This window comes from Pithys albifrons, chromosome 4 (genome assembly GCF_047495875.1).
Source record: "Pithys albifrons albifrons isolate INPA30051 chromosome 4, PitAlb_v1, whole genome shotgun sequence".
Taxonomy (NCBI): Eukaryota; Metazoa; Chordata; class Aves; order Passeriformes; family Thamnophilidae; genus Pithys; species Pithys albifrons.
The window spans coordinates 36,827,654-36,851,237 of NC_092461.1; positions in this window are offsets into that span (position 1 = coordinate 36,827,654).

Genomic DNA, 23,584 nt, shown 5'->3' on the forward strand with positions numbered 1-23,584 from the left:
TTTGTGGTGTAGATTTTCCCTTGATTTTATTTAGTCCAAGAATTCACCCTTAGGATCTGAACTTGTTTGGAATCACTCTGATTTTGCCATGAAGGGTTTAACTTTTGAGATGAGTGGTTTGCTCAGGAGGTGGTATTTTTTACTTCATACCTTTGTAACTCCAACCTGGAGAGATCATGCTAGTGTGGGCTATTGCAGACTGGGTAATCAGGCAAAATAGAGGTGCTCCTTAGGAAGGTTCTGCTTCTCTGCTCTTCTCATAACAACACTCTGGGAGAGTGTTCCAGGAAAGTGCAACCTGATCTGGCAGCTGCTGATGATTATGTTAGGAAGTGCCTACAGTCTCTTGATTAGGGCAATCATTCTTTTCATCTAAATTAAAGGGCCTTTTAAAAGTTTCCATCTGAGATCTGCAACTGTCTTACGACTGAGTTCATGTGGTTAGGCCTTACTTGGTAATTAAACGTCATCCAGCCCTTGAAAGCTGTAACTTCAAGTCAGAAAACCACGATGGAACTTTGAGCATATCTCTTGCCCTGTATATTTAATGGTATTCATTGCTTTAGGCTAAGCTAAATTAGTTAGTGTGAAGCACTCTGAATTCCTCAGCTAGAAATGAAAACTGAGGTTATGAAACTGCTGCATTGGTCTTCAGCAGAAAATCAATAAATACTTTATAAAATGAGTAGCTGGGTCTGATAGGGATCTCATACCACAGTAAGGAGATTTGAAGGAGTTTTTCAGAATGGCAATTTGAGACCTGTTAGTGTGACAGTCTATTCTTTGCCTATTTGAAACCTGAAAAAATTAATGAATTTAAGAAGATATGTGTCAAAATTATTCATAAAACCTGTTTCCACAGGACTTTGCATAGTCTGTTTCCACACATCCCTCCAAAATACATCTCCATCTTTCTCAAGGAGCTGGCACTGAACCAAATCATGTATATCTCCAATATGTACCAATACTTTTTTGCAGATCTGCAACTGGCTTGTCCTGATGCATCTACCTCACATAAGTAAAACAAAGACAAAATACTGTGTCACACTAGAAGCAACCCCAAAAGAAGCAAGGCTGTTAAAACACAGCATAAATGTTACAAGATTAACAAATTCCTCTGACCAGGAAGCAAATGTAGAGAGTGACCTTGTTCTGATCAAAGGCTTGAAACCAAAATAACTTCTGGGCACTACTGCACTTAATGAACATGTCACTAAATAAACAACCTCAAGGGCCTCATTTTCGTAAAGAAGTGTCATTTCACACTCCTGGGCTGTCCAAGTGGGGTTTTGTAACTGCTGACAAACCCACATAGCCTTTAGCTGAATCACACTTGCTTTTCCTCAATGCCATTCAAGGCCAGCAAGATGCCAAATACAATTAGCGACTTCTGCATCCCTGGTTTCTGGAGGCTGGAAGACAGCAAGAAAAGGATTGCTGTGTTTTAGATCTGTTTGGGCTTAAAGGCAGTGAAGTGACCTGAGAGAGAGATGGACTGGGGCAGGGGTGAGCTGGAATGCACTCTAGTGAGGAGGGTGCAGCACCCGGCAGGGTAAGCTGCTAATGAATGGCAACTTGTAGAATCTCCAGAGGAGATGCAAGGAGGCAGAGGCTGGCTCTGAGTTGGAGCAGAATGCTTGGAGGGTAACCAGGGGCTGGGGTACTAGCTGAAGATATACTTTCTCCAGTGGCCTTTGATTGAAACAACATAAATATAATCCCATGAAAAAATTTCCAATACCACTGGAAATGGTTGTCAACTGGTTGTCAAATTTACAGTAATGTCTATGAAAACCTGCCTTTAATGTTCCAGTAATTCAACTTCTTCAATTGATTACTCCTAACTATAGACAGAACACACTCATTATATTGTTCCCTGTACTATAGAAAAAGCCTCTGTATAACAATTGAAAGGATGCTCCAAACCCAGGCTAATCTAGACTCCCTTTTTCAGTGCTTTTCACATAACAAGGCTGTCTCTGACAACCTCTATATTGGGTCCCCTATGAACAGGGCAAGAAGAATATCGTTAAAATGATCCATTCATTTAAGTCAGATAATCTATATAGGATCCAGTTATAGATTCTTATGAGCAGAGCCCATATGATAGCTCTTGCCCTCTCTTCTCTCTCCACACAAGAGAGTGAGAATATATTTAGGGAACAGAGCTGTAAGCTTCTGGGTGCCTGAGTGACTGTTTAGACAATCTCCTTGTTTAGATATTGCTGACCTTGTCTAATGCATTTTTAGAGCCACCGAGTGATTGAGAGACTGCAGTGGGAAGTCTCTTGATCACTGCCCACTTCACGCCATCATCTTCATACATGGCATTCTGTAGCTGAAGTCATACTTGCTACACATTATTACTGATTTCCCTTTATTCTTTCACTGAGAACATGAAATACAAGTTTTCTGCATATTTGAAGACTGCTGTCATACTTGCCCATAAACTCACATCTTTCTGACTCTTCCATAGGTCATGCATACCCTATCTTGTTTGTTGTTGGTTTTGGTTGTTTGTTTCTTTGTTGTTTGTGGGTTGTATTTTTTTAATCTTCTGCACTCTGAAAGTTTTCAGAAATATTTGTTATGTGTGGTGTCCAGAGCTGGCCACTGATTTCTAACTCAGATTCCCCTGCTACTAGTCATAGTGGAATAATGATGACTGGTGTTTTACATGTGTAATACATGGGAGATAATTTAAAAATCAAAATTTATTTTGTAGCAGGAATCGATGTTATAATCAAAGAGCGGACTGAACTGGAAGAGACCTTCAAAGATCATGTAGTTCCAATCCTCATGTCAAGGACATCTTTCAGTAGATCAGGTTGCTCAGAGCTCCATTCCAACATGACCTAGAACCATTCCAATGATGGAATATCCCCAATTTCTCTAGGTAACCTCTTCCAGTGTCCTGCTATCCTCATTGTAAAATATTTCTTCCTTATGTGCAATCAGTTTAAAACCATTGCCCCTTGTTCTGTCACTACAGGCCTGGGTAAAAAGTCTCTCTTGATCTTTCTTATAAGCCTCCTCTGCATATTGAAAGGCCAAAATAAGGCCACCCTGGATCCTTTTCTCCTTCAGGCTGGGCAAACTCAACTCTCTTAGTAGAGGTTCTCTCCAGCCCTCTGAGTAACTTCATGGCCTCTTCTCAACTCACTGCAACAGGTCCATGTCCTCCTTCTGTTGGGGTCTCACAGCTGGACAGAGCACTCCAGTTGGGCTCTCACAGAAGTGCAGTAGACAGACAGAATCACCTCTCTTGACCTGCAGGCCACTCTTTGCTTTGTGCAGCCCAGGATGGGGTTGTCTTTCTGGGCTGCAAGTGCTCCTGGTCAGTTCATGTCTAATTTTGATTCCACCAGCACTTCTGCAGGGCTGGTTTCAAACCATTCATTGTCCCATCTGTATTGATGTTGGGGATTGTTCTGACCCAGGTGCAGAACCTTGCACTTGGCCTTGTAGAACTTCACGATGTTCACATGTTCCCACTCCTCAGTCCTGCCGAGGTCCCTCTGGATGACATCTTTTTCCTCAAGAAAAATCAACTGCAGGGCTCAGCTTGATGGTCTGTAAGCTTGTGGAGGGTGCACTCGGCCCCACTCACTATGTCACTCATGAATATATTAAATAGGTCTGGTCCCAGTAAGTACCCTTGAGGAACACCACTTGTCACTGGGTGGTGAATATACTGTTGTGTTGAACACAATTTACTGAAATATTCCTTAATCTATTATTTTCTTATTATGTATTGGACTCATCCTCTTAAAAATACTAGATTCACTTAACTAGTATTTGAATTCTTTTGTTATTCATTTTTTTTCAGGTAAGAAATAGAGTTACATTTCCCTTTGTTTTTTTTTAAAAGTTTTTATTTTTTATTTTCTTTTTACTGCTGATGTGTTTGTACAATCCATTCTGATTGCCTGTCTTTATTCCATGAAATCAGCATGTGATTGTGCTCTTTGGCCTTTATGACTGTAATTTTCATGATTACTTTGGGGAGGAGAAGGGCAAATCAGGCTGTTACTGAACAGATTAGATGTATGTCATAGTGTTACTCTTCTAAAAGGAATATGCTGTCCAGTCATATTTTATATACATGGCTATAATGAAAAGTTTTATCATTTGACTTTATCACCTCGGAGATTATCTCATGACTACAGTATCTTACCCCACCTTTAAGAACATGGTAATTTATCTGCTGCTGAAAATTTTGTCAGGGAGAATAAGTGAACAATTTTGGTGTCTTGATACCAGAGATTTCAACTATTACTGATTTACATACTCAGTTGCCTTGATGAAATACTGTAGCCAAGATTTGTTTTAAGATATTTGTATAATATATAGACGATAGTAATAATTCTGCACTGAGCCATGCTTTTAACAACCACAATCAGTTATTCCCTCTGACACAGGAAAGTTATAAAACATTAGCTGAAGGCTGATGAGTTATGAAACACACTGACTCATTAGATACATGAACACTGAAGAAATTTGGGAACAAATTACCTTACTTGCAATGATAATTAATAATATTTATCTATCTCTTTTCATCCTGAAATATTTGAAGGCATTTCTTAGACATTCAGTAGCCAACATAGAAAATGTGACATAAAAATCAACTGTATTCCCTCAGGAATAAATGAGGGAATTGCAGGTTGCTGAAGGCAGTTACATTTCAGTTGATGATTAGCAATTGTCACAGGAGCCATACACAAAAAATCACTATCCTAGCTCAGCTGATAATGTCCTGTTTTACTTTAGGCAAGTTTTCCAACATATCTGCCCTAATGTTCCTACTATTTACAAAATACCTAATGTTGAAAGCCATGTAGAGACCCTGAAGGGCTGCCAGCATAACCAGAGCTTATGGCTCTCTTGCTCTCTGTATATAAACAGTACGTCTTCATCAGTATGGGCTAAGAGTATATCGTTAAGGCACAGCGTGTAGGATTTAATATTTCCTCAGCGCTATCCAAACATGAACTCATTATCTTCATCTCTCACAAATTGGGTGGCTGATTGTATGATCTCTTCCAAAAGTCAAGAAATTAAGGTGGGAGGCAAAGCACACTAATTAAGTTACCATATGAGACAATATAAAGTGGCATCAGCATCTTTAAAAGTTGGTCTTGAGTTTCTAGATGATCAATGAAGGGGGTGATTCATGTAATCCTAAAGTAGATACCTACGTTTGGTTAAATGACTCATTCTATGCTTCACTGAATCTGTGGACTTGTTTTCTATTAACTAAAATAGGAAGACAACAAACTTGCTAAGGTGTCAATGGTTACATTGCTGGACACCAAATTCAGTTACGTAAGTTTTGGGGAGCTAGGAAATACAAACCCTGCCCTAAAAGTCATAGGGAAATGCAAATAACACACACTGGAACAGGCTCCCCAGGAAGTGGTTACAGCACCAAGCCTGTCAGAGTACAAAAAGTGTTTGGACAGTCCTCTTAGGCCCATGGTGTGATTCGTGGGCTTTTCTGTGCAGGGCCAGGAATTGGACTCAATGATCCTTGTGGGTCCCTTCCACTCAGCATATTCTATGATTCTCGGGTACTTTCAGATCCCCATTAAGACAATGAAAACCAGACTGCTCTAACCCATTTGTTAGAATCAAACTAACTTCAGTAAAACCTGCATAAAATTGCTTTTCTTCCTGCCAGGGCAAGCCATCCCTTCCCTCTAAGAATGACCTGTAGTCACAAACCTCAGAAATAATCCTTTTGCCATGAGTGTCACCTCTCTGCTTTGAGTACATGCGAGAGAGCGCAGTGAGTACTGTGGAGAAACCATGGGGCAAATCCAGCAACCTGCTATCTACGGCTGCCAAATGGAAGGGGACTGCATGAATGATGGAAAAACACAACTAGGATGGCATATTTAGTTGTTTACTATGAATCCCAGATTTCAGAGATGTGACTGCTTTTCTTCATTGACTGCACGGAAAGTTGGTGTCTGATAGTCTGCATCCTGCACTGCTTTCCTAAACATACACAAGTCAGGACTCTGAGGAGATTGCACAGTGGAAGTGACTCCAACTTTTTTTGTCATATTGATAATTATTCTGGTGTTTGGATTAAAAAAGTGCATACCATAACCATGTCTTTAGAGACTGTGCATCTTAGAGACCAACAAATATGTGAACTGATGGCTCTTCATTACAAAAGAATTGGAGAAGAAATAGCAATAGAAATTAGTTGAATTTCTATTCATAGGATGCATTTCTTTTTTAAAAAGAAAAAGGTGCTATGTTTTAAAACACTGTCCATTTTTAAGGTGCATTGCAGATGTATTTTGGGGAAGCACATTAAATGCTTCCAAGGTTTTCTTGGGAGCATATGGTTAATTAAAAAAACAAACTCAGCAAATGATGACACAAACAGAATATCAGTAGCTAGCACTTACCCCATCTATAAGACACAGGCTGGAGCATAAACATGGGGGTATATTAGCAGTTATTGATGCCATCTGGGCCTTTTTCTATTGTGATTGTGTAACAGTTTCTGCATTTTAACACAGCCACGTTGGAGGGAATTGATAGCGAGAAGTAACAGCCGTCCAAGGACGGGAAATTTAAACACTTAATGATGCAGAAAATGCATGAAAAATGAGGTTGGAAGTTTGGCATCCTAGCTCATAAACAAAAGGTAGCAGCAACCACAACAACAACAAACAACACATCTGTCGGTTTAAGCACTGAAGTTTTTCCACCTAGGAAAAGCAATTACCATCTAGAGATCTGAAACAGTATAAACCACCATGACCTAGAAACACATTTAAGAAGAAGGACAATTTATCCAAGATTTCAGCTCTTCCAAGGTTTCTGCAGGAGCATGGAAGATGCACAGAGGGCTGAGGGGCTGGAAGCTGTACACAGCAAGTACATCTGCAAAATGGACTGCCTAAAGTGAGCTGACTGGATTTAAAGAGGGTCGATTTTGATTGATATTAGGAAGAAAATCATTACTTTGTGGTGAGGCACTGGAACAAGTTGTTCAGAGAAGCTTTGGATGCCCCATTCCCTGGAAGTGTTCAAGGCCAGGTTGGATGGGACTTTTTGCAACATGGTCTAGTAGAACGTGTCCCTGTCTATGGCAAAAGGGTTGTATTAGATGATCTTTAAGGTGTCTTCCAACACAAACCATTCTATGATTCTACAATTTGACATTTTTACAGTGTGTTGACAGGGCTTAGTCATAACATGCAGGAGGCTGAACTTGTAAATCCATAAACAGTTTTTGTTCCTAACGAACCTCCTTTCCAGTAGGACTCTAAGCATATAAACACTAAACCTGGGAAGAAATATAGGATACAGCTATCTCTGCCAGGGGAATATTTTTTAGGGGTGAAAATACAAATGTTGTATGTTATTTCAGGATGACAATAATTTTTTCCCATTTAAAGAACAATATTAAGTCAAAAACATTAAAAAAATACAACTGACTCATCAGCTACAGCAACCAACAGTGACAGCCCTTTAGAATTGTCTCTAGATGATGGTTAAATGCAAGAACCTCTGATATAAAAATCTGCCCTCACACCTAACACCTACACTCCAGGCTGTCCTAGACTCTCCTGTTACAGCTCTCTCATCCTAGTAATAGTGAAATATTAATTGAATTAGCAATTTAGTATTTTTTCCCTCTGTCTGAAGGCTCTGATACTCTGGTTTTGACTTGAATTTCTATTTTGAAGCTGAAGAATCCCTTCTGGCCAAAGTTCATGAGAAGTCTTATAGTCATATGAAAAGTTGCAACAAATGGTAATTTTACAACAAAACCCCCATTCTACCAGAACATCTCCAAACAAGTCCAAACCCTGCCTGGATGTCTAGCATTTCTGCACTGATGTGAACAGGATAGACCTTGGGAACCCTGCAGCATCTCTGCCAGATTTCCTTAGTGATCTTGCATGAGTCACTTAATCCTTTGTGCTTTGTTTTTATCCCATCTCATCTAGGATTTCTGTCATTCTTTCTGTTGTAAGTTGAATGGCAGAATCATTTGGGGAGGGGGCTATCTGATGATATTTTCTGTAGCTAAAGACTGTGAAAGAAAGCCTTTCTTTTTAACTGCTCTGTAAACTGTGGTTGCTCTGCAAGTTTTGATGCTTCGATTGCTCATCGTCAGCTTATCACAAGTTTGCCATGTCATGTCCAAAGAATTTCTTTTCATTATTTTCTTTCTTTCTACATATATTTCTTCCCAAATGATACATCAGAAGGAAAAAACCAAACACCTGCTGTTTCTGTCTATTTTCTGCAGCTAGAGAAAATGAATCATTAGTTCAGTGGCACTTTCCAGCCCACTTACAGAATCTGTGAACACTGACCTTACCCTGTGGTGTTTAGGAGAATGTCCAGTCACAGAGTAAGATAAATAACAGATTTCATTAAAGGGAACAACTTATGCTCTTTTCTGCTTTCAGTAAATATGAGAGTGTTTACAGATCATGTTATCACTTCTTTTTCACTCATGTAACCATAAGAATGTTTTCATGCAGAGATCTACATAATGAATTTGATCCAGATTACAATAAAATTGCTGTTATCAGTTATTTGATATGAAACCTGTGAAAGCATGTGGTGGGCTGTTGTGTCTCCAGACCTTGGGGACCACACGATTGTAGTCACTGGTGCCAAAGAGGGTTGCTGAGGAGCCTTTTCCTTGTGAACACAAAAGGCTGTGGACAGAGAGGTTCCTGCATACTTCTCATCTCCTTGCTGGTCAAACCAGAGCAGTTCTGAGTGCAGCCACTTAACCCTGGAATTCCCCAGTGCCTGGTAGAGTCATATCTGCATAGGGGTTATCAGGCAGATCAGGGTATGCTTATATAATTAAATGCTTAGTATCAGCCTCTTTATGAACGAAGGCACTCTGGGATGAATATCTTGAAGCCTTTACATCCCCAATGGCTAAAGTGTTCTTGTTTGTAGGTGAGGTATCAGTGTCTTTGGTCTTTCTCACAGTTGATCAATTTCTGTATCAGATTTTTCTCTTTCAGCATCTTTTCTTGTTTGTTGTTTCTTTTGTGAAAAAAGACCAAGTATTATCCAGACACAGATTCTACCCTAGCTTTGGAAGCAGATACTGAGCACTAAAGCCAAAGCTGTACATGACCTTGTGCTAGAAAGGCGAATCAAAGCCCCCTAAAGCCAAAAAGCCTTGCAGCAGTTTGCTTCACGCCTTGAGGAAACAGTGACCCACAGAAACAGGCAAAACTGGGAAACTACATTTATTCATAGCATGAAAATGGAGGAGGAGAAGCAAACATGCTAATTTCCACTTAATCATTTCACAGTATGTCATTACACTGTGAAATTCAACAGAGGAAAGTGTCAGCCCCAAAACAATAAACTCTTGTCATGCCACCCTCTTTCTTAAATTTTAAGAAGAGCTTAGCACACCTGTTTGCCAAGGAGAAAAGCTGCAATTACTGCTGAGTGACTGTTTCTGTAGCTGAGTGGATGAGGCAGACCCCCGTGATTGCTCACCACAGTCAGTAGATGTCTGCGTCGTTCATAAACTGCAGATTTGTTCACACTTGACATTCTTTCTATATCACTCCACTGAGGGTTTGACTGTAACACCAAAACTACTTTGCAGTTTTGAGATGTCTCCCCACAGTGCTTCACAGTCCTCCACAGACACAAATTAATTCAGCTTCACAGAACTGCTAGTTTAAGACCTTATCCCACGAGTTAAATGAAGGAGAAATTTTTTTCTGTTTAAAAAAAAAAAAAGAACAGGCTTGGGACTCTGGAGACTCAGAGACATAGGACAATATGATGCTTCAAATAGTAAAAATTGCAGAAGCTATCTGTAACACAACATATAGATTACATTCTCTGTCTGCCCATGCCTATATCTGTTGGGAGTCACTCAGCTGCTCTCTACAAAGACAGGATTCTTGTTTACATTAAAATTGTGTTGGAAGATTACTATATTTTTTCAATTGCTTCATCTGTCTCTCAGTTATATCTGCTTGTTTGCAGTTAGTATGAACACTATAGAGCCTGTTCAGATGTGGAATAGTTAGGGGCATTTGATTCTTCCTCTTTTATTCAGCCAAATGTTTTAATCCATCCTCAGAAATTTCATTTCAATCCTTATTCCAATGGAATGAAACAGCTCAGGTAAGTAGACACTGGCTTAGTTTATAAAAATGGTCTGGCAAAATTCATTAAGCGTTTCTGTGTCTGTCCTACAGCTATGAGATTTTCATCTAAGGTCAAGGCATGGGATATTACTGTTTATCATCAGCTGAGATGTAGATGCTAGGTATGCATATATTCTACAACAGTAGGACAGAATTTTCTTTTAAATCACCACTGTGAGGGATTGAGGCAAAGCCATATGGTAGAACCAGAGAATAGCCCAGGTTGGAAGAGACCTCAAAAGATCATCAGGTCCAACCTTTCATGTAAAAGAAAGCCTAGAGAACATCTAACACACAACATAGTCACATCTTGAAGACCACCAGTGATGTGAACTCTACCACATCCCTGAGGAAATTGTTTCAGCAGTTGATTGTTGTCACTGTAAAATGTTTGCCTCTAATGTCAAGATGAAACCTGTCTCAGTGCAAGTTGTCCTCATTGACCCTTGTCCTCTTCTTGTGACTCCTTGTGAAGAGAGAGCCTTCATCTTTTTTCTAGTTGCCCTTTTAAGTATTGGAATACTGTGATGATGTCACCCCTGAGCCAGCTCTTCTCCACAGTGAAAAGACCTGACTCCTTCAGACTTTCCTCACAGAACAGGCTCTCTAGCCCTTTGATTATCTTCATTATCTGCTGGACACAGTACTCCAGCACTGGAAAGCACAGACTGTGTGGATTACATCTCCATCCTTGTGAATGCAGCCCAGGATCCCATCTACCCTCACTGCTGCAGCAGCTTCACTGCCGACTCATTCTCAGCTGCTTGTCCACCAGGAACCCCAGGGCCCTTTCAGCAAGGCTGCTCCCCATCCACACAGACCCTGTAAAGGGCTCTTTGGCTATGTCATCCCAGGTGCAGGAATTTGCACTTGCCTTTGTTAAACTTCATAGGGTTTTCACTAACCCACTCTTCCAGCCTGTCCAAGTCTCTCTGTGGGAGGACTCTTCCTTCCTTCTGATGTGTTCACCTCACCATCCAGTTTTTTGTCCTCAGAAATCTTGATCAGGGTGCTTTCAACCCTGATCCAGATCATTTGTGGTGTTGAACAATGTTGAGCACAACCAGAGGACCCCCGCTGTGACAGGCTGAGATCCTGAGTAAAAACCATTATCTACACCCCCTGAGTGAGGTCTGTTAGGCAGTTTCCTACCCACCTCGCAGACCATCTCCAGTCTGCGTCTTGCCAGTTTGTTCAGAAGGAAACTCTGGGAGATTGTGAAATGCTTTGCTGTCCAGGTAAACAATAGCCAATGGTCTCCCCAAGTCAACAGAAGGTAAAATTTTGTTGTGGAAGGTGACCAGGTTAGTAGGGCATAAACTGGCCTTTGGTACATCTGAGGTGGCTGCTCATGCTGTACGGCAATGGACTAAATGAAAGAAGCTGTGGTGAAATTCATCTCACATGACTTTAAGTGTTGAAGTCAGGTAAAAATCATTTCTATCACTGAAGATTTTTCCTCCATGTGGTTCTATGTGAAGTCATTTTCATCTTTCTTTATGTGGATGACTCTAAAAAGTATATTTTCACATTTCCAGGGATAAGTGAACTAGAAGATTGATAAGTGAAAGATAGTGTGGGAATGGTATCTTCCTATTAGACGGAACTTGAAAGAATATGGTTTATTTAATAATGTACTGGATGAAGTTTTAAAGCAAAAATTCTAAGCGACATTTAGAAAATAATAAAATAACATCCTTTGGTTTACAATGCTAAAAGTTATGAAATTCAGTGGGCATAAAATCGCTCATTATTCAAACAGTGTAAGGGAAACACCTTGTTTTCTTAAATCTATTCATATATGTAACTTTTTAATAAGGATGAATTTATCATAACCTGAATAAATGCATATAGCTGGAAAAATCCAGGCATAAAGTGTCTTCTGATTATCTCAATGTGACCAGTCAAAAAATAGGAACATTATGTTTCTCTTGGGCACTGCAAGGAAGTATAGAAATCTTAATGCTTCCACCAAACTTTTTAATCTTCTTTTATCTATACATAAATGTTAATGATTTTTCTGAGCTCCCAAAGCAAGTCAGCATAACAGCTGAACTAGACCACAGCTCCCAGAATCCTGGTATATTGCTCATCTAGGAATGCAACGAGTCTCTGAATAAGGTATTATTTTAATAGCAAAATCCTCTTAATGGAATTGGGATATTTTTTAGTTCTTTGATAATGTAAACAACTTTTCCCTTTTCCAGAACATCCCTAGTCATTGGGCTCTCTCTGGTCAAATATGTCAATTCATCTTACTTTTAAAAATTGCTGATGTCTTCTGTCACAGAGACATAAATTAAGTGAGCCAAATAATACATTCAAATGAAATTTATTTTACAAAACCAGTTAAAGCTCTGCCAATATTGATGGATTACAGTTTCAGGATGTCAAATGGAATTTCTACTACATGTAGGGGTGAGTGTAAGGGCATCCCTTAAGGAAAGTTGTTTGGAGTTCTACTTTAAAGCAAACAGAGCTACCTGGAGTATGTGTGGTGGCTTGTGTATGTAAGGTGAATTGGTTAACCAATTATGTGGTAGCATGTTGGACGTGAGAATGCATAACAGGTGTGGATATTACTGTGTGAGGGTTAGTTCTACTAGGATGTAAGATGATGTAATAGGAACTTCTAGGAACTATCTACTTCTACTATAAGCTATGAAGATCTGTCAATCTATCTTGAATAAACTCTCAAAGTTGTGAGCTTTCTGATCAAGCCTTCTGATGTCTGCTGTGCCTGAGCTCTTCTGACCTTCAGTCCACAGCCCAGCTCAGTATAAGGGGCTCCCCCTATAACTACACAACTGAATTCAGAATTCCTAACCTTTATAAGGGTAACCCAGAATGTGCTATAACTTATCCATTTAAGGTGAGGGCTCTCAACTTCCAGGAGTTGTCTTGGGCAGCATCCTGACCCAGGGGGAGAGTCAGGAGGCCTGGAAGGTTATTTGGTCTACAAAAAGTTGTCCTGTATGTCTATTTCACTACAAAACAAAGACAGAATAAATCAGTGAAAGCTGTAAAGGCAAGATGGTAAGAAGAAATACAAGGCATACATAAATGGGGGAATTGATTCCTGACTTGAATGGTGTTGTCAATGGCTCAGTTGGGAAGTGGAGCTATTGTGCTTTATAGGATATATTTGTTGACTTTTCTTATGCTATATTGTGCGTGCTGTAACATCAATATTGTTTTTTCTGTTTAAACAATTGGAACAATAACCATAAAAAGAAAGATACTTTTGAGAGACTTCAAAGTGAGCATGCCCTTGTCAATTCAGCAGATCCCTCTCAAGCCTTTCACTCCTGGGATTCAGAATTGAAGACATGTGAAGGCTAGTGGTGTACTCCACCCAAAAGAAGCACAGAAACTTGAACAGCTGAAATGTAGCTAAACATAGCTAAAGCTGCTATTCCTCTATAACTGTTTCCATGCAAAACTGATGCCCTTTACTCAGCTCATCTCAGCAGTCAGGTCTCTCTCACTGACTAAGGAATCATGATTGGGCTCTTAGACAATACACATTCAGAATTAATGAATTAAAGAAGCCCAGAGCCACATTTTTAGTGGTATGGAATAAGATCATCACAAAGGGACCTTCAGAAAATGTCGTGTGTTAGAAGACATAATTCAGCACTCAAGTGTCTGGTGCAGAGAAAGTACATAATTCTCTGGAGTTTCTCAGGGTTACTGATTTGCTTGGCAAGAAGGACCATAGAAATACAAAATACTGACCACTTCCCCCTCCATTTCACAGGGTATATTGTGCCCTTGCATATGTTTGCACTGAGTTGTCCTTACCTTCTTAAACATACCAAGCAACTGCCTATTTTACTTGGACATTTCCTGAAAATGTGTATGGTTTGTCTACTACCTCTTGCTCAGGAGCTATCTAAGGACACCTGATCATATAGACTATCAAAATAGGACTCAATATTGCCATAATTACATTTGAAAATATAGTTGCTTTGTAGATTAGCTTGTCCCCACAAGACACACATACTACTGTGTACACTCACAAAACCCTTCCCTTAACTACAGCGGATTTCCTGACAAGTATATCTGGGACTAAATTTTACTGTTGGAGAAAATTTACCACAGAAAGATAAAGGTATCTTATGCTGGCACCAGTACTCCCTACTGGACTCTTCCATCTGCTCAGGTTTCAGGAAACAGATGCCAGAATGAATTTCAGACCTGGGATTTGCAGCTGAGTGAAAGAATGGCTTGTGACAGCAGCAGCTTCCAAATTAAGGAGAAAATGTTTTAAAAATGCGGAGAAAAATAGCCCTTAAACCCAGATTCAGTAAAGTGCACTGGAAACAGAACGATGGGCAGATAATTAATCTGTAAAAAGTCTCTTGCAAAGGCAAAGGAAGAGGACACTACCCCACAGGGGAACGACATCTTTCCTGCTAATGGCCTGTGGTTATGTTGGACAAATTAATATGTTGAAAGGAAACATTTTAAAAAGGAAAAAAATACTCAAAGCAAAAGTGAATTTTTTTTAGTTAGAAAATCGTTGCAAGGTTAAAATGCTGAGAGCCAATTAAGGGCTGGAACTATTTTGATAGCAGTCCTCATGGGCTTAAAATAGCAGGTTGTTTCTTCCCCTAATAACCAGCTCTGTGTATCACATATGAGATCTTCAGGCAATGAATTTTCCATGCTGGAAATAGTTTGCAGCTAACTTTTTAAAGTAGCATCCTAGTCTTCCACCAAATTCTAAAGCACATTCCTAGAAAGTAATAAATCCTCCATTTATTAGCCTTTAGTATGAGTCCTGGAGGATCCCAACCTGGAGCAGTAAGGTTTGTCTGAAAACTTGTACAATTCGTGGGGTTATTTTCTCACACTTCAAATCAAGAATCAAGTTCCATGGTGCTTTTTTTTTGTTGTGTTTTGAGGATTTCTGTTTTCTTTTTTGGTGTTTTTTTGCCCCTCCCAAGTCTTGAAATTCTAATGAAATTATGCAGTAATATCATAAGGAAGCTTCTCTGGATTTAAATTTATAATTGGCAAGTATAATTAGGTACTTCTCAAAGTCAGTTGTTATTTACTTAGCATAATTACTCAAATATATAAAAATATTTTTGAATAATCAGATTCAAATAATTTTTAATATTATTTAGTTTTTTTAATGAGTTCATGAGTGATTTTTTCCTTTCATAATAAGACCATGGATGATTGTTTTCTGCAAGCATTTCTAGCAGTCAGTATTAATATTATATTGTGTTAAATGGAAAGTATGGGAAATGTAGATTATAACATAGAAAATATAAATTCTTTCAGAGGAAGCAGGTAAGACTGGTTGATTAAAAAGTTATGTGTCCTTGATTCTCTAGTTATAACAAATACTCGACTGCCATCATGGAGTAGATTAATCCTATAGTATTAAGAGGGCTTCCACATGTGACATCATGGGCCATGGACTATCTAATGTGAATGTCAGAGTGTTTTATTGCTTAAACATGGATCCATAGCTCACTGAAATTCATTGCAAGACTTTTATTGAAATCTGTGAAATTTGAGTTGAGCTCAATATTTTCACAATTTGGGTTTTTTTCCCTCCTCTTAATGAAGCTCCAGGTCAGCCAGAGCCAGTGAAATGTTCCTCTGTCAGGAAGCACAGCTTTCCCAGTGGACTGAAGTCATATTGCTGTCATTGGATTGAAGAGGGAAAAACACAGTAAGGAAGAAGACAGAGCAGTTGTAGGACATCAGAGGGCCAAGGGGTTGCTCAGAGGGCTGGAGCACCTCTCTTGTGAGGTTGAGACAGGCTGAGACAGTTGGAATTATTCAGCATGGAGAAAACTCCAAGGAGACCTTATTGCAGCCTTTCAGTACTTAAACGAGGCTTATAAAAAAAGAAAGAATTACTTTTTACATGAACAGATAGTGACAAGACAAAGGGTAATTGTTTCAAACTGGAAGAGAAGAGATTTTGATTAGATGTTAGGAACAGATTCTTTACCATGAGGGTGGTGAGGCACTGGAACAGGTTGCCCAGAGAAGCTTTGGATGCCCCCTCCCTGGAAGTGTTCAAGGCCAGATTGGATGGGACTGTGAGCAACCTGGTCTAGAGGGTGGCATCCCTGCCCATGGCAGGGAGACTGGAACTAGATGATCTTTAAGGTCCCTCCTGCCCAAACCATTCTGTTAGTCTGTGATTCTCTGACATCCATAGGCTCACAGAGACTGAATTCAGACCACTGCTATGCCTCAGCCTTAACGTATAACTTTAAGGAAATAATTAATTGTCATATTAACAGATCAGTTTTTTCTTCTTTTAAACTACCAATGTCATGAAATCAAGGCAGCAAACCTTATTAAACCTGCTTAGGTTCCAGGTGGCTAAACATTTTCAAGGTGACCCCCATCTGGATTTGGTAGTTACATGCTCTATTTTCAAGAGCAGAAAATAGAGCAGTTTCTAAATATCTTCTGAATTGCTACATTGAAAAAAATTACACTGTAACTCTGGGAGGAGAGGATTTGGGGCCCTCATAGTACACTTGGTGGAGATACAGTGAGTATAGTCGGTGAAGTCAGGGACGTGATTTTTTTTGACCAACTGTATGCAGCTGCTTTAACATGAAAGGTCCACCCTGTAAAGTCTGTGAGTGAGAATTGAAAGCAATTTGGCCAGATGTAGGTGCCTGCACTGGAAGCATCCACATTTAATCAGAACAACTCAATTTCTGAGATGCCCTAATGTTATGCTGCAACAGGTACTTGCAAGAGAGTCTTTTACTGTGCTTAGTAGTGTGGAACCCTTGTTTCCCAATCAGAAAAAAGGAGTCTCAATGCCTCAGATGCTCAGGAGTACCCATAACTCTCACAGATTACATTTCATTCATTTCAGAGCATGTAGTGTTTATACAACTTCATCCACATGTATCTATGCTGGTCAAGATGAGAGGGTCAACTAGTCTTGGTTTACTGTTTGCATAAATCCAAATTTCAGAAGCATATGAATGATGATGGCTGAGTAAGGAATATTCACCTCAGTATTTTTTGCAGTGTACAGAGCCATCCTCAAATGATTTATCAATGTTATCTTCACAAGGACTTGTTTTGAAGAGAACTGAGAAGATTTCAGGTGACATCTCAGGACAATTGTTATCTAGGTCTAAGCAGTGTGTTCAGGTTTAACATTCAGTTCAACAAAAGCATTCAGATAAACTTGAGTTCAAAAACCCATAAATCAGACCTTTCCCAAGTGAGTAGACCTTGTGAGTGAGGCATTGCAGATGTTTTTATTAACCACTCAGGAGAGCTTTGTTCATGACTTTCAGGATCTCAGGAAACAACTCCTCAGTCAGGAGCATTGTCCCTTGGTTACATGGGAGCATGAAAATGAACAGATAAAATCCAGTGCTGTAAGACAATAATTGGAAAATTGATTTTTCAAACTGACTTCTGTACCTAGGTTGTGCTTTAGATGTAATTCACATACATAAAATAGTATAAGTACTGGCAGAATTATGTAGACTATGCTTTAGAGGAAACAACACAGCAAACTGATCAGGACTGCAGGAACTTTAAAGGTTTGAGGGGCAAAATTATTAGATTTGATATGGAAATTTATTTCTGGATATTAAATGATAAAGGAGAGTATTTTGTTACATGGCATGTGTGCAGGTCACCTTTCCTTCATTTGACCCTTTAAGCAGCAACCCTTTCAGAGATGGCCACTACAGCCTTGCTTTACAGGTGCCATCCACCATTTCCTCCTCACCTGCAAGGAGCAGCTCTCTCCCTGGCGGAGCAGCTGAACTACAGCAGGGCAGCAGCATTCTTTAACTCATTGACAACATAATTGCACCAGGCCCTGTCAAGGTTTATTTATTGTTGGTTATTATTCTGTCTCCCCCTCTACTTTCACCTCACATGCCTTTCACTCCTGGTTGCCATGGGGATGCTACACAGTATTAGTCTAACTTCAGAATTAGCCTTGTAACCTTGCATACTATAACATTCTTTAGGTTTCTTAGCAACTCAAGTGAGTATCTAGATCCCAGCTACTCTGCTAGACACTGCAAGAATGAGTTTACCATCCCTGAATATGCACAATGCCTGTGACAAGGGAGAGGACAGTGCCTTGCCTGCATGTGGGAATCCATACCCTTGCCTGTAGATCTGCTGATGTTCACTGAAGTCACCTGAGCATGAAGGGAGTTCTCACACGAGCAAGTGTTTCCAGGCTGAAGTCCTGCAAGGATTTGCATTGCAACAGAGATTGTTGGAGGTTTTGGTTTTTTTCTCTTGGTTTGGTTTGGTTTTTTGTTTGTTTGTTCTTTAGCAGGAACAAAAAGCAGAAGCTGGAGAAAATATAAATAAATGAAATATTAAGAATTTTGAAAAAAATCTTGACAAAAATGGAGGTTCAACAAAAGATGACATGTATATCTTTTTCTATACCAAAGCAGTATATTAAGACTGAACCTCAAAGAATCTTTCAGCTATTAATTATCTAACCAAGAAACCTGCAAATGTTGTTATATAGGACCCTGATCGCAAACTATCATTGATATAATTCCATAGGAGTCAACAGAAAAATCAGTTGTAACAATTCAGTCTCACAGAGGTTCCCCACGCAAAGGGAGGAAAGGAGGGGAAATCTCTAGGCGGCAGCATTCATCCATTCATCTCTTGCTGATACAAATCCCAGCACTCCTGAGTGTTAAAAAAAAAAAGACATTTGGAATGGACAGAACTGCATCAGGAAAATTTAAGTCCTCCAAGCAAGTTGTACCTACAACAGTGATTATGGAGACAATCTCACACTACTTTCTAACTACCCATTTACAGGAGCTGGCAATGAGGCTATGTCCATTTAGTTCAGGCTATTTAGGGATGTATGAAAACTCAGATATTTACAGAAGCAATTGGCAGTCACAGAATAATGGACATTTAAAATGGAAACCACAAGGTTCCATTAGTAATTAAAAATTATTATTTAAATTTTTTACATTGTGCAGACCTTCCTAAGGTGGACTCAACACAGCATAAGCAACTCTGAGAAATACCAGAGTATCTAAAGCAATTCAGACAAAATGTTCCTAAAGGAAAGCAACTGGGAATAAGATTTGTGCATTCACATCTAGTGCATGCCCTAACTGTCATGTCTCATTTACTTTCCTATTAGTTCTGTACTTCTCCTCTCCTCTCTAACCTGTGTTCTGTTCTGTAATCTGAAAAAAGGAAACAAAATGCTGACAGAGAGATTGTCCTGTTTATCACTCCAGACTTCTGTCTGAGAGGCTACCACACTGGAGGATGCCTCAGGGAACAGAGGCAAGTAGCAGTTCTGCTCCTCTCTGCTTCCTTGTTGGAGCAATAACTGGGACAATTTCTTTGGTACCACTTCTGTAGACAACACACTGTGAACTTACATGGGTTTCACATAGAATTCAAAGGTGGAACCAGGCCAGTTTTAGCTTCTCCTTCTAGGCTGTCATATAGCCTAGAAGGCAAGAAACTCTAATATAAACAGAGATTGAAAAAATACAATTCCAAATTTCATATCATGTTTCTTTGCCTTTTTGGGGGGTAACAAATTTCATATAGCTCCAATCTCTGTCTCTTCTCTTTGGACTACAGGAAGATGCTTATGTCTACATATCCCTCTTACCCCACCAAAAAGCCAAGCCCGAGTATCCTGACAATCAACCAATTGGTAAATGTCATCAGGAATAGTGAACCTCAGAGTGCCATTTTCTCTGACTAAAAGAAAGTTCAGAAAAAACAAGTTATCACCCAAGTAACTGTCAGGAACTCCCAGGAGTTGCACCAGATATGGGATTTCTCTGTACTTTTTGAAGGAAATGCTATCCTTTTATAAGAATCAGATTTTGTTAAAGAAAACTGCTATACTCTTTTAGTGTCTCAATTATTAGTCTGGATGGCTTGGGAAAGCAACTGTGAATCAGGGGGATTCTCAGAAATCGCTTGAATTTATTAACAGTTTAGGATGACATTAAGTTTCAGTGCATTGTGCATAATGTGAAGAGAGTTAGGTCGTTTCTAAAATTATCCCTACTTTTTACATGCACACTGAAATGCTCCTAATGAAAGCAGTGGGAGTTTTAGTTGAAAGTCTAGATTAAAGGAGAGGATGAAATAAAACTGGATGGGACCATAATTGCTAATATCAAACCTGAATATTAAGCAATATATGACAGAATCATAGAGGGATTTGGGCAGCAATGGACCTTAAAGATCATCTGGTTCCAAGCCCCCTGCCATGGACAGGGACACATTCCACCAACGGGGTTACTCAAAGCCCCATCTAACCTGGACTTGAACACTTCCAAGGGATGGGGTATCCACAGCTTCTCTGGGCTACATGTTCTAGTGCCTTACCATCCTCTGAGTAAAGAATTTGTTCCTAACATCTTTTCTAATCCTGCCCTCTTTCAGTTAAAAGCCATTTGCCTTGTTGTATCACTACATGTCACTGTCAAAAGTCTCTCTCCGTCTCTCTTGTAGTCCATTTAGGTACTGGGAGGTGCTCTAAGGTCTCCCTGGAGCCATCTCTTCTCCAGGCTGAACAGCGCAACTCTCTCACTTTGTCTTTACAGGTCCTCCATGTCCTTCCTGTACTGATGACCCAAGAGCTGGATGCAGCACTGCAGGTGGGGTCTCACCAGAGCAGAGTAGAGGGGCAAAATCACCTCCCTCAACCTGCTGCCCACGCTGCTTTGGATGCAGCCCAAGACAAGTTTGGCTTTCTGGGCTGCAAGTGCACATTGCTGAGTCGTTTTGAGCTTTCCATCTACCAACACCCCCAAGTCCTTCTCCCCACAGCTGCACTTGATCCATTCTCCTCCCAGACTGTACTTGTCCTTCGCATTGCCCTGACCCAGGTGCAGGACCTTGCACTTGTCCTTGTAGAACTTCATGCGGTGTGCATAGTCCCACCTCTCAAACCTGCCCAAGTCCCTCTGGATGCCATCCTTTCCCCCTAACCGGTTGGCAGTACCACACAGGTGTGGTATATGTGAAAGATAGATAGTTATTATTCCTCTCATTTCACTGATTTATATACAGTGAAGTTCAGGGCTAATTTACCTTCAAATTATGTTACAGGAATGCAGACAAAAAAAAAAGAATATGCAAAGGGTATATTAACCAAAAGGAAGTGTGCTTATATAACTAACGGGGAATACATGTGAGACATTTGTGAGAAATCAAAACTATACCTCAGAATAGCAAAATTTTGTTTGTTTTTCTTATAAATCAAAGCACATATGAATTATTATTAAAAGATTGATTCAAATGCAATACTATTGTCTTATGCTTGAAATAAACTTGAATGCTACCAGACAAGACTTTGAGCTTATCTAAACCCTTTTGCAACTGAGAGTGCTATTATGACCCCAGCTGACTTAAGCTTAAATTTGTTTGATGGTTGTCTCTGAATCTGAGAGATTGAGAGCATCCACGTGTTCAAACAGTTTGTGTTGATCTGGAAAACCTTAGACGAAACTGAGAAAGTAGAACAAAGCCAAGTCAGAATTGTTTAATATCTGGGCTGTTTAATATTCAGTACTGAGCCTCTGTCAGCAATAGTGCTTCAGGGATGATGACCACTAGAATTGATGAAAACTCAGAGCAAACTCATGTAAATCATTACAAATAGGTGCAATGCACAAAGGAAGTGAAGCTGGTCCTACTTGTTCTGAAACTGTGTGGTTCCCAGTTTTACAATGCAAATGAATGTCATCTGGGCCATTGTCCATTTTAGAATTTTTTTCCAAATGGATTAGGCCTAGGTAGACAGACATCACTTCAGAAAACAGCTTTCCATCATAATATTTCCCCTTTATTGTAAGTGAAATAAATGAAAGTGTTGTTCTCTGAACTGTATTCCTACTGTCAGGAGCACAACCAGCTATTTATCTTCCCAGGAGACCACTCCCTTTTTACTGAGTGCTATCCTATTTCTATAGAGTATGTTTGGTAAATGAAAGATTTATTCATTTCTCAGGAAAGGGTCAGCACTTCTTCTAGGCACAAATTCCATCAGCTGTCAGAACCATTATATGAGCTAATAGTCAAAGACAGATGGGGGATGATTTTCTTCAGGAAACCAAATCTGTCTGAGCAGAGAAAAAAAAGAATAGTTTATTAATGTCCAGGAGAATTAGTAGCTTGCTTCAAATATCTTTTGAAGGATTCTAATTCCTAGAAGGGATTTGTCTTGTAATATTTTTAGCTTGGAGTGTATTTCAGATTTTTATACATGTCCTGCAAGTCATGACTCTTGGAAGTACGTATAGACAGAAGTCCTTGGACAGATACATTAGGTACTACTGGAGGGGTATAGCAGTTTGGATTTCTTTACAAACTGAAAAGACACCCAACAAGATGGGTAAACACTGCCTGGGGCTCCATAGAACCTTAAGTTCTCTGCTGTCAGCTCTTAAGTTTGAGGTCAACTTGTAAGCTGGCACAGCACAGATGTGCTGCAGTGCTGCTGCCTGATTCCCTGAGCTGCTGCTGGTGAGATGAAGCTCAAGTCATCCTGGCTGATGTGCTGGAACAGCCACCAAGTGCAGCACCACAAATACAGACAGACCCTGGTTTCATCCGTTCATTTCACTGGATGCAAATCTTAACGAGATTTCCTCTTCCATCCTGGTGTGAATAGCCTTGCTGGAGCTAGTTTACCTCAAGTGGGGTCACTAGAGGCATTGTCTTCTCCGTGCAGTGGAGAATGGTGCAGAGATGCCAGCACTACCTCTAGGCCAGGAAGCAGCATAAACTAACCAGACTGTCCCTGTGTCTGAAGTAATTAATTCTGGTGAAGGACAGGACCTGCTGCTTTGTCTGTATCACGAGGTTGCACTGACTTGCTCTTAGACCTGAGCCAGTGTTTCCTGTACTGGTTCTATATTCCTTAGACTTGTAGGATAATACCTTTTATTAACAGCCACCTTGATGACAATCTCAATACCTGCCTTTAACTTGAGCTGTAACAAATGGCTGTACAACTGCACCTGCATGTCTGCAGCTGCAGTGGTTTAGAGGAAGGAGTCACATTGCACTTGGTCCTGAGAGACACCAGCTTTGAGCAGCCTGGAGTGAGAGGTCAGAGGCTTCAGCATTTCATCAGGCACAGTCTTAGTCAGAGGTGTGTATGCTTAGATACACACACACCCACACACACCCACATGCAAACTGTGCCACACAGGCACACAGAGAGGAGTCTCCTTTCTTACCAAGCGGCTGCACTCCCTGACATCCGATCCTGTCAGATCTCGGAAGCTAAGCAGGGTCAGCCCCAGATTAGTACTTGGATGGGAGACCTCCTCGGAAATGTCGGGTGCTGTAGGTTTTAGTCCTGAGGACTTCACTGGCACAGTCCAAGCTCACTCGGCCGTGGCAGATGAACCTCA